Below are 11,041 nucleotides of genomic sequence, written 5' to 3'. Positions count from 1 at the left end.
GAAAGATCGTTCGGCATCAAACCAACGATCACCAGATTCCGTAGAATCAAATACAGGATTTGAGTGCTCCTACTTATGCTAGGGTGACCTATGAATTTTCTTTCTTCTCTTAAAGTTATCTAAGAACCGGGTGCAAATTCCTCAAGGATTTTGACTTTCCAACTTTTCAACAATGATCACACATTGACGGATACTCAACTATGTTCATATTTCAAGTTTCCTTGGGACGAGGATGCGGATCATTGTATCTATACAGCACATAGTAAAATGGCAAGTGATCATGGATATTATGAGCAACGTTGGTGGAGAAGTATCTCGAAGGAAAGAAAGTATGACCATCAAACTTCCAAGTTTGCTTCCATAATTCATCCGGCAATGCGGTATTTCAACCGTATCTTCACTTACGCTCTTTGCTCCAAGGACTCTTTGGGATCTATCCCCCGAGAGAAGCTTTGTTGGTTGTGAATAGTCGACCAAAACAACTTTGAGATTGAGCTTGTGGATTTCACGGAGCATTTGATCAATTGATTCTTAGATATCGGTGATGGAGTTAGCCTATCGGGGTGCATCCAATTGGGAGGGTTGATTTCTATCCTAGATCTTTGCATTAATGATGATTATAAGACTTTGTTAGATGAGCTTCCCCCAAATATCGATCCTCGAGAAAAATCTCCCTCTTATTTCCTCAACATCTCTGCCCTTGTGAACCAAAAGTTACACGATCGAACTAGAAAGGATGATGTTTTCATTTGGAATGTTTCCCTGTTTAACTAGTGGTTCCTAATCCCATGCAAAGAGGCAACTACCCGCCCTGAGAAGAGAGATTCCTTGTCTTGGAGGCCCTCGGTGCGAGATATTGATCCTTCTATTCGACGAAGGACGAACCTTACAAGAGGCCGCTCAACCAATGCCTTCTCATCGAATGCTTATACTCTTCGCCCGGTTGAACCAGGAGGTACGCCTTTTCTTTCCTTTTCTCCCACTCCTTGTACTTTTGATTTGTCAACCATTCATTCCAAGCTTTATTCTATTGCTAATGTGTTATACTCCATGCCTTCTATGCAACACCCTTATCTTGGTTATGACTATCATAGCTATCAATTGTACACTTTGGATGTTCAGAAGGGGGAGATCGAGCCCAATGTTAATTACCTGTATCTCCCGGTCCAACAAGGACTTGTCCCTCAATGGGAGCCTTTAGATTCTACCGTGGGTCCTAGGCCTTGCTACCCTTATTGGGAGAGCCCTCATGTTCACCCTAGTTCTATCATAGGCACTACCCCGGGCACTTACGACTGTAGGCGGCCTAGTGGTTGTGATTATGCATATGATCCGGCTAATCCTTCGCTCTTTCCAGACCCCGAGACTTAGGTAGGTGGGGTAGGCCGGGTGAGCTGGTCTTTGATGATTGGTCTCATTATTTTGAGTTTGATAGAATTAGTAGGGAAAGTAGGTTAAGGGGTAAGGCTCCTATGGAGGTGAGCGAGATGGCTAGCTCTAGTCATTTGATGGAGACTGGTGAGGGGAGTTCTCATTCTACCCCTTACCATAGTGCAATACTACCATAGATACCCCACCTTCTTTTGTGCTTTTTATGATGTTTCTCTATTGCCTATATATTTTTAGGATTAGAGTTAGGGGGTAGTCCATTTTAAGCTCGGGGTGTTTTATGTCATTTGTTGCTATGCTTCACCGTTTCCCCCCTTTCTTTTGTAGTTCATTCTGGTCTCATATGCTTCTGGTATTGATCTATGTGTCTTTTGGTTTTATGATGATGATGTTATGCTTCTGTTGATTTCTCTGCCCGGCTATTGGTTTTGTTGTTTGTTTCGCTGATCGTTGTCTGTTGTGTTTCTCTGTGTCTCTGTTATGATGATTCCTGATGATGATTGTTTGATATCTTGTTTCCTATTACTGTTTCAGTCTGATGATTCTGCTTCATATACTCATTGGATTCTATTCCTGTTGCTATTATTACTTGCTTGTTCTTTATTTTCAGGCATTTTATTTTCTCTTTTCTTCTTTTCTTTTGTATTGAAGTTACTAACAATATTCTTTGTATATAGTTCTTTATTTTTCACCTTGCTCTATTGATTATGCTTTGGTTTCAAAGATTCATAAAGGTGCTCTTTCGCCTTGTTTTATGTAGCATAACTTTGGCGCCCGGTGAGATCTTTCTTTTTCTCTTCTTTTCATTTATTGGATGCTTAGGTTAAGATTAGTTGAAGGTTAAGTTGATTGTTCGATCGAGGATGTTTGCCTTGTACCATCTAGCGTGTTTGGGGTCATTGGCGTTGTTGTCGAATGATTGCCTGCTTGGCGATTGGGTTTTACTTGCGATTGTTCTCATTCTTACGCTATTCTCTCTAAGTTTCTTTTTCTTTCCTTAAAAAAAACACAAAACACATTTTTGAGGCTATACTTTTCTTTTTGCTTGTTTAGCTCTTATCTTTGGACATTCTACAATTCGGAATTTTGCCTTTGAATGTATGCTTTTCTATGTTTTATCGGTGTCCATGCTTTGAGAATATTCACGGTTGACTCTAGGATAGGGTATGCTAAGGTAGCGGTTTAGACCTTTTGGGACCTTGAAGCCGGATTCTTTTGGTTTCTGGTAAGACGGAGTTGCTTCCTTTGGTAAATTTGACAACTTTAGTAAGTTTTTGCTACAACTGTGTGAGGATTTTCCTTTTTCAAGCCTTCATAACATTTTGATTGTGCGGCATGGATCCTTGACCTTTGCAGACCTAATCTTGAATCTTGACTCATAATTCTCAAACTCAAGACCGAACCAACTAGGATGGACAAAAGCAACTTTTTGGAGTGGTAATTTTTTGTTTATAGGATTTTCTTCTTTCTTTATAGTTCATTGGGTTTATATTTGCCTTCTTGCTAACCATTTGAGTCTTTCCCCTTCTTTTCAAGCCACATCTATAGAACTTTGAGCCTTTTGTTTATTTTTGTTCCATTTTTGGTTTTTGTGAAGCAAATGGTCATGTTTTTGGAATTTGTGGTCTAAAAGGTTGGATATTGGTTTTATTTGTAAGCATGCTTGTCTTTTGTATATATTGTGAATAATGACAAGTGAATAAAGGAAAAGTCGTCCAAAGTAAAAAAAAAACCAGTAAGGACATAATAAAGGAAAAATTGAAAAAGCCATCCAAAGTTAAATAGGCAAGGACAATTGCTTTGTAAGAAATGAAAATAAAAATAAAAAAGAAGTGAAAATGAGAAAATTCAACAATATTTTGATGTGATTCTTTTCCCTTTGCAAGAATTCTTGACAATGCTTCCTTTTAGCTTGGGGGAGAAGTGTTTACGCTTTTTGTATATATGCTTGTGGATATAGCTTTGAATAAGCTTGGGGGTGTTAGTTTGTTTTTATTTGGTAACTACGTGATTGTGATTCTAAGAAAGAGCCTGTTCTTTGCTTCACTATTAGGGATACCACCAAATTTTAATTTTTAGGGCTACCCCTAACCTTTTTCCCTTACGTTACAACCTTTGGGAAAGTCCTTTCGACCTAGTGGTTGAGTCAAATACCAAGGGATGGCATTATGAGTTAAAGCTTAAGGAAAAGGGATGTAAGGTCAAGATGTCAAGAACCCTCAAATTTTACTCTTTTTCGATTCCTTCGAGGAACCATAGAGACACTTACCAAGGGAAGATTTGAAGCCATTGGGAGAAGGTGATTAGATTGGTTAGGATGAAAGTTGATTGCGCCTCATTAGTTATCTACGCTTAGCATACCTTATGTTTTCATCAACCGTGGATATCTTGAAGCATGCATACCAATTTCACTTGCATTTGACCGTTTGTGAAGGTCCTTATCAAGAGCTATTTATTTGAATTTTTGATTTATCTTATTTTATTTTAAATGATTTTGCCTCGTTTTATTTCAAAGAGTTATGGGTTAAGCTCTTAGGAAACCCTTACGAGACCTCACTCGTCCTCATAGGCGACTTTGGGGTTTAAAGGGCTTGTTGTAGCTAAAAACAACCAAGATTCCTATGCTAGTGAGTCTTAGTGTATATTCTTTTTCTCTTCTTTTATTTTCTAAATAAGCCCTCCTTATTCCTTTTTAGCTTTTGTTTTTCCCGGGACGAGCAAAAGTTTAGCCTGGGGGAATTTGATGAGTGTCATTTATGGCACTCATAAGGTAGCCTTTTAGGATGTTTTCACCCTATATTTCATAGTTTTCTTTTATCATTTTGGTCTTTTCTTCTTTAATTTCTCTATTTCTTCTTTTTTCGTGTTTTACTTTCCTTTATATTGTTTTCTTCGTGTTCCCTTTTATATGGCTCTTTTACACCTCTATTTTCTCTCTTTGGTTACTTTTGTAGGTTCTTAAGGAGTTGGCTTTGCAAAGGGATCAAGAAGAGCAAAAAGGGTAAGGAAAGAAGAAGCAAGCTCCTTGGAGAGGGTTGGAGAGGGCACGGAGAGGGCGCACAACATTTTCCAAATGCCGCGGGCGCGGGTCTTGAATGTTGCGGGCGCGAATAAAGTGCAAAGAAATGGTGATTTTTGGCAGGAACTCTCCGCGCCCTGGCCGCGGTCTAGCCGCGGGCGTGAAGGTTCTGGAGAGACCGCTTCTTTTGGAGAGACCGCGGGCCCATGTTTACACTTGGGAGCGGGCATCTGCCGCTCCCTTAGCCGCGGGCGCGGGCTACAGGACCCATAGGCGCGGGTGTTGCCCAGATTGCCCGCGGAGTAAGGTAAGGGTTCCGTACCCATTTCACCGCCCCCGCGGGATATTACTGGAGAGGGCGCGACCGACCATATTTTCTTCTTTGTCTATAAATACTCTTGTAATTTCTATTCAAGGCTAACTTTTAGATAATCATTCATTTGCTTAGTTTTTAGAGAGAGAAACTAGAGAGAAGTTAGAGGTAAAGTAGAGATATAAATTCTAGGATTTTGATTTGTATTATAACATTGCTTCAATCAAGTTTGGATTTCTTCTTTATATCAATGAAAGTTTGTGAGATTTCTTTCCTTTGAATTCACTTTAATTGCAGTTTCCTTTAATGCTTGAATGTTTGATTTGGATTTTGATTTAGGTTTGAGAATTTGTTGATTGATTGATTTTCCTTTTGATTAAGCTTGAGATGAATATGTTTGTGATTGAATTTCTTTTCTATTTAAAATTCACCATGATTAGTGAGAAGATTAGTTGCTAGGGAGAAGGGGAAGCATGCTTGGTTGATTGATTGAATTGTTGCAATTAAATTGGTTGACATAGTTGTGCATGTGATTAATTATACTAGGAGTGATTACCCTATAAGATTAATCTAGATTGCATTGAAAATTTCAATGACATGAACCCTTGATTTGAGAATTGCTTTAATTGATTGAATTTTATTGTGATTCTCCTTGTTAGCCATTCATAGTGAACCCTAGCTTGGCTTATAGTAGATAGCCTTTGGATTCCTTTGATTGCAACTATTGTTTGTCCCTGGTAATGTTTGAATCAATTAAGTGATCTATCAGTTAGCATAATAATTGAGCTTGCATGTGGAACCTATATCCCTAGTGTTTAGCATATTGATTAAATTCTTCAATTTTTCTCTCTTCTTGATATCTTAATTACCAACCACAACAATTTATATTCTTCGAATTAGCTTGACAATAGACTATACCATATTTCCTACTCATTCCTTTGGGTTTGACCCTTAACTTTCCACATACTTGTATTAGGTTGGTCGAGTGTTTACAAATTAGGTTTTGCTATATGGAGAGGTAAATAACGATCTACATTTTTCTCTTGTCAAAATGGTGTCGTTGCCGGGGAATGCTATTGGTGCTTAGTTATAGTTGTTGAGTCTATTTCATTCTAAAAAAAACAAAAAGATTTTTCTCTTATAGGCTACACCTGTAGCTGTGCTACTAATCATTTCTTTTGAAGTTGTATGCATAGAGCACGTGGTCATTCACTAGTGCCATTTGATCCGTAGATTGAGAGGACTATTACGAGATTAAGGGTTGCTAGACGTTCTTTAACGGTAGTCGCTATCAAGTGAGGAAGAACCTCAGCTAGAAGAACAAGCCTTCTTCTTGAATTAGATTCACGCCTTCTTCTGTTCCAATGTTAGCCATATCATTGTCATTCAAACCAAAATATCTCTGAAAAACGAGTTTGGGATCTGACAAGTTAAGAGCATATGTCACAGAGAAATTATTTGCAGGGAATCCTAATAGAACCTCAAACTCACCAGGTAATGGAACAATTTCGTCTCCTTTGAAAAGGAGTCCCAAGGATTTACAACGGCATGGAGAAAATCAAAGTTTATGACTAGTTGCATATAACTCAATAGAGGGTCAAGGTGGTATATTTTGAAAGCTAGTTTATCCTCGGTAGAAAAAGAAGTGACCCATTGCATCAAACGTTGTCCAAAGGTTTTTACCATTGTTCAATACAAAAAAAGAGGGAGAGAATTTAGAGAGTTTAATTCTTTTGAATTCTGTATGGTACTACTAAAGAATGAAAGCGAGATGATCAAAATCTACACAAAACCACGTTTAAATTGAACCAAAAAAGGCAAAATTTCTGCAATTTTCGCTCAAAGGAAAGTTCACTCGCAGGTGGCGTGCGCAACTCACGTGTTAAGCGCGCCTGCCGCGCGTAACCAAATTACATGCGTGCAACATCCTCGCACAACACATGCAGTTTCGGGCGCCTTGTCTATCGCGACATGTTTTTGTTTTTCTCTTTGTGTCCTTTTTTATGTTTTTTTATTTTATTTTTCACTTTCTTAACTTTCTTTCTTATTTTACCTTTCTCTTTATTTCTTCATTTTCTCTTTCCTTTTCCTATTTTCCTCTCATTATTTCTTTTTTGTTATTTTTTCAAGGGGGTAAGTCAGGAACCCTTTCCCTCCCTCAAAAAATTTTTTGCTCCGAAAAAGGACATACTCATGTAAACAAAAAAGCATTAAAATAATAATAAAAGACATATATACAATATCTGTGTGTCATATGTATAGCGAAAATGATAATAAAAATATATATGTACATCTTTTTCAAAAAAACAAAGAAAAAAAAACTAAGGAAATCAGGGTGCTCGACGACTCCCGGACGGCTGCTGTACATATTGCAAAATCCAAACAATGGTTAATACACAAACTGTGTAATAATTTTGATAAAAGAAAAAGAAATAAACTTATCACTACAAGAAAAAGGGGTATTAGCTCGTCAAAGTGTCAAAAAAAAAAAGTTGTCGGTAGTCGCTACCATCCTGTAAAAATTAATTAAAAAAGAAAAAAAATCCTAAGCATGATGAGGAGTTGCCACCAATCACTCTTAACTCGTCAAAGTGTCAAAACCCAAAAAAAAATTAGTTAATCACTCTTAAAGATAGAATACAGTAATAATAGTATAGAGAGACTCTTCATCCTAAAAAACACGCAGAAGACTTAATTTCGGAGACTCAACCCTCAACGTCGCTCTTCATCTTCTTTTGCTACGCCACCACGTCTCCTCCCAGGCAAATTTAAATGCCTGACTTCCTTCCACCCTTCGCTTATTGTAATTTGCCAACTATGAATTTTAGGGTCATTATTGATTTTTTTGCCCAATTAATTATTTTAATTTTGTTTCCATGGTCTAATTGAAGTCAATTAATTAAAAATAATTCGAAATTGATTGAGTATGCAAAAATCCCTAACTATTTTCCATGTAAAAATCCCAATTCTAGTTATTTCGACCCCTTTTTTTTCTTTCTTAGGCCCTGTTCTCTTCACCTTAAAAAAATGATATTAAGTAAAATTAATTTCAATTCAGTAAAAATAAGTTCAGTTTAGTAATATTAATTTCAATTCAGTAAAAATAATTTCAGTTCAGAAAAAATAAGTTCAGTTCAGTTAAATTCAGTTTTCATAAAGAAGAATTATAATAGAAAATCAGTAAAAATAATTTCAGTTCAGTAAAAGTAATTTAAGTTCAGTAAAAATAATTTCAATTCAGTAAAATTAAGTTCAGTTCAGTAAAAATAAGTTTAGTTCAGTAAAAATAATTTCAGTTCAGCAAAATTTAGGTGAATCAAACAGGGCCTTAGTTGTTAGAGTGTAGTTGCTTGAATGATGTGGTATTAGTGAATTAAATTCGCTTATTCTCTGATTTCTTGTTTTGCTCTAAATTCTGGTTCGTTAGAGGGTTGAGTATTGAGATTCGCTAGTTCTAATTGAATTCCTTTTTTGCTCTGAATTTATTTTGTTTTGAGCCTAATTTGCTGCTGGGTTGCTGTCATGAACTCGTGAGTGGTTGCTGGAATGATGTGGTGTTAGTTTTTTTTATTGAGTTGTGAGGCAGCAGTTTAGGGGCTAGAATAAAAGTAGGTTAGTTGAGTGGGGATGCATTTTCTTTCTTGGTTGTTTAATTGTAAATATCCTGTTTAGATGCAAGTTTTCAACATGACCTTCCCCAAAGTATTATCTGTATAGCTTTTCAAGAACTGGTTATATCTGCTTCCATGTTTCTCCATTTACTGGTATATTGTAGTATTAGTGAGGCATTTTCTAATTTCGGATAGCCAGACATCTGAATGAGTATAGAAGAAAGTTTTTAAGTCTTATCAAATTATAGTTATTGTACTTTCTGGTAAGTTGATTGTAGCTTGTCAGTATTTTAACTTGAATTATTATTTTGACAAGTATGTCAACGAATAGGATAATGTTTCCATCCATTTAAAACTCTACGAAAAAGTTATTACAGTTATGCTATTACTTTGTTAATTGAGCTTTTCTATTGTAAACTAAATGATTTTCTCCCTCTCTTTATTTTTCATTCTATTTCAATGTGAGTGTGTGTAGTAGACTATTTGTGCCTAGGTTATGTTTGCTGCAATACTATATTGAGCAATGCAATATCGGGTGTTATATTGTAGAAGTGGGTAAAGGCTTGTGTTAGAAATCTAAATTGCAAAAGTTAGCTTTTAGCCTTGTATTGAAGTTGTAATGTTCATAACTTATATTTATAATTTTCTTTTTATTGAAATCATCTTTTGTCTATGCTGAGAAATTGATACGAGCTTGAACACTTTTTTTCCACTGGATAATGGAACTAAATTTGATATTTAGGTTGTTCCCGTCTAAATAGTTACATGTATTGCTCAAGTATCTAATAGCTTCATTAGATTATCTTCGAGTGATAAAAGTTTAAAATGCTGATGCGGGAGCTTAGTCTTTCCACATATATACTTTCAGGAATATAAAAGATGTGATAGAGTCATCACACAAAATCTGAAGGTAAGCTTGCTGCAAAATTGCATTTCTGGCATTATCTTTATTGCCATTGTCGTGCAAGGGCTAGTTGTTACCGTTTTTTTCTTTCTTTTTAATTTGTGTTGCTTTGCTGCTATTGCTATGTATTGCAGTGAAGCAAGGGCTAGCTTATTGTCCACCTATGAGATCGATTCCTAACCATTTTCCTAATTACATATTTTATATAGTTCATAAAATTGATTGATTATGACACCATTGGTTTCATTCGATTGTGTTGGATCATAGACATTTTTGCTCTAACCTTTGTTTTCTTCACCCGATTTTTCCCAATCAATTAAATTTATGCAGCCATGTAGCATGATAACTATTATAAGCTCAATGTGAATATCATAAACTGTCCCTTGTGTTTGAAATTACGTGTTAATTATAATGAGGACATTACATCATAAGCACTACTAATATATTGATGTGATATGACATTATCTTATCTTATAACTATTTTTTTGATATGAGCAGGTTTGGTGTGATGGCAAAGTAGCACTTAACATGTATAAGAAGTTGCTGATAGTCTTTCCTAAAGAGAAGAATGGAAGGGAGTAGCTTTGGAAAAGAGCCTTGTCAATATATTTGTTATGCCAATATGTAAATGAAAAGGTATAGTTTTCTTAATGTCAATTTTTATTGATTTCCTTTTTTATTTATTATCTGTATAAATTTATTATTTGATTATGGATAATATGATCCATGTTCATTTATGATAAGTACTTGGAAAATGCACATGTATACCTTAGTGTCTTATTTTCTTTTAGTTGCATATATCTTGTTTAAAGTCTGAGTATGTAATAGTAATATTGTTGGAGCTTGGAGAGAATGAGAAATGATTACATATTGGCATTGAGAAATGATTAGATATTTATTCAGTGGATTAGTCTTTGAATGATTCAGATTTTTCATCCCATTTTTTTCTAGCTAAACATTCTATAATCTTACTGATTAGCTAGCAAGAAATTTTTGCTTTGTAAAGAGCTATGATAGATATTTTGTTTTTGCAAGTAGCTTCAAGCTAACTTACTGTGTAAGATGGTGTGGCCTGTTGTTTTTATTGTTGAATTTTTTTATAAAAGCATTGCAATTTAAATTGTATGGAAACTCTATCATGGTGTTGCTAGTGTAGAATTAAGTCTAAAATGTTATCTTTCTGTCATGACAGATTGACGGGGGTGCGATTTTGGACCTTTTGATATGCACTATTCCGTGGCTGAAAAAATAAAGCAAATTTTAAACAAAGTATAAGAGATTACTCCTGCTGCTGCAACCTTACTACTAATGTTGATGCTACCACACTTTATTACTGTTATTACCATGTTGTTGCTACCACTACTGCACTGCCATTAAAGCATTGCTGCCAATTTTATGCGCTACACTACATTATCAGAGATTAGATTATATTATGATAAACATATTCTAGTCTGTATTTTTAAAATATAAACATAAATTGTATTAGATTTTGAACTTTTATATATATATATATATATATATATATATATATATATATATATATATATATATATATATATATATATATATATATATATATATATATATATATATATATATATATATAATTGATTAAATATTAATTAAGCTTAAATAAAGTATTATTTTGAGCCATTTTTTGCTCTGGAGCAAATAACCACATTTTGTACTATTCGTCGCAAAAGTAGTCTTAAAGCATTGGTCTTTGTAGTCGCTAATCAGTCGCAAATATTTTATGTACGATGGACAATGATTTAATTAATAATATTTGAAAATTAGTTCCTAAA

The 11,041-nt window shown here is 35.1% G+C and overlaps 1 long non-coding RNA gene across 1 annotated transcript; it reads left to right on the top strand.

Moving 5' to 3' along the window:
- The first annotated feature begins 7,345 nt into the window (after positions 1–7,345).
- On the top strand, positions 7,346–10,732 carry LOC145634852 (uncharacterized). Its single transcript, XR_014113631.1, has 3 exons — positions 7,346–7,483; positions 9,735–9,872; positions 10,429–10,732. It is a non-coding gene; the product is annotated as an uncharacterized LOC145634852 (long non-coding RNA).
- The last annotated feature ends 309 nt before the right edge of the window (positions 10,733–11,041 follow it).

Source organism: Chenopodium album, chromosome 6 (assembly GCF_948465745.1).
Source record: "Chenopodium album chromosome 6, dcCheAlbu1.1, whole genome shotgun sequence".
Lineage (NCBI taxonomy): Eukaryota > Viridiplantae > Streptophyta > Magnoliopsida > Caryophyllales > Amaranthaceae > Chenopodium > Chenopodium album.
The sequence above is the reverse complement of the archived record's forward strand: the minus strand, read 5'-3'. Positions and strand labels throughout refer to the sequence as shown.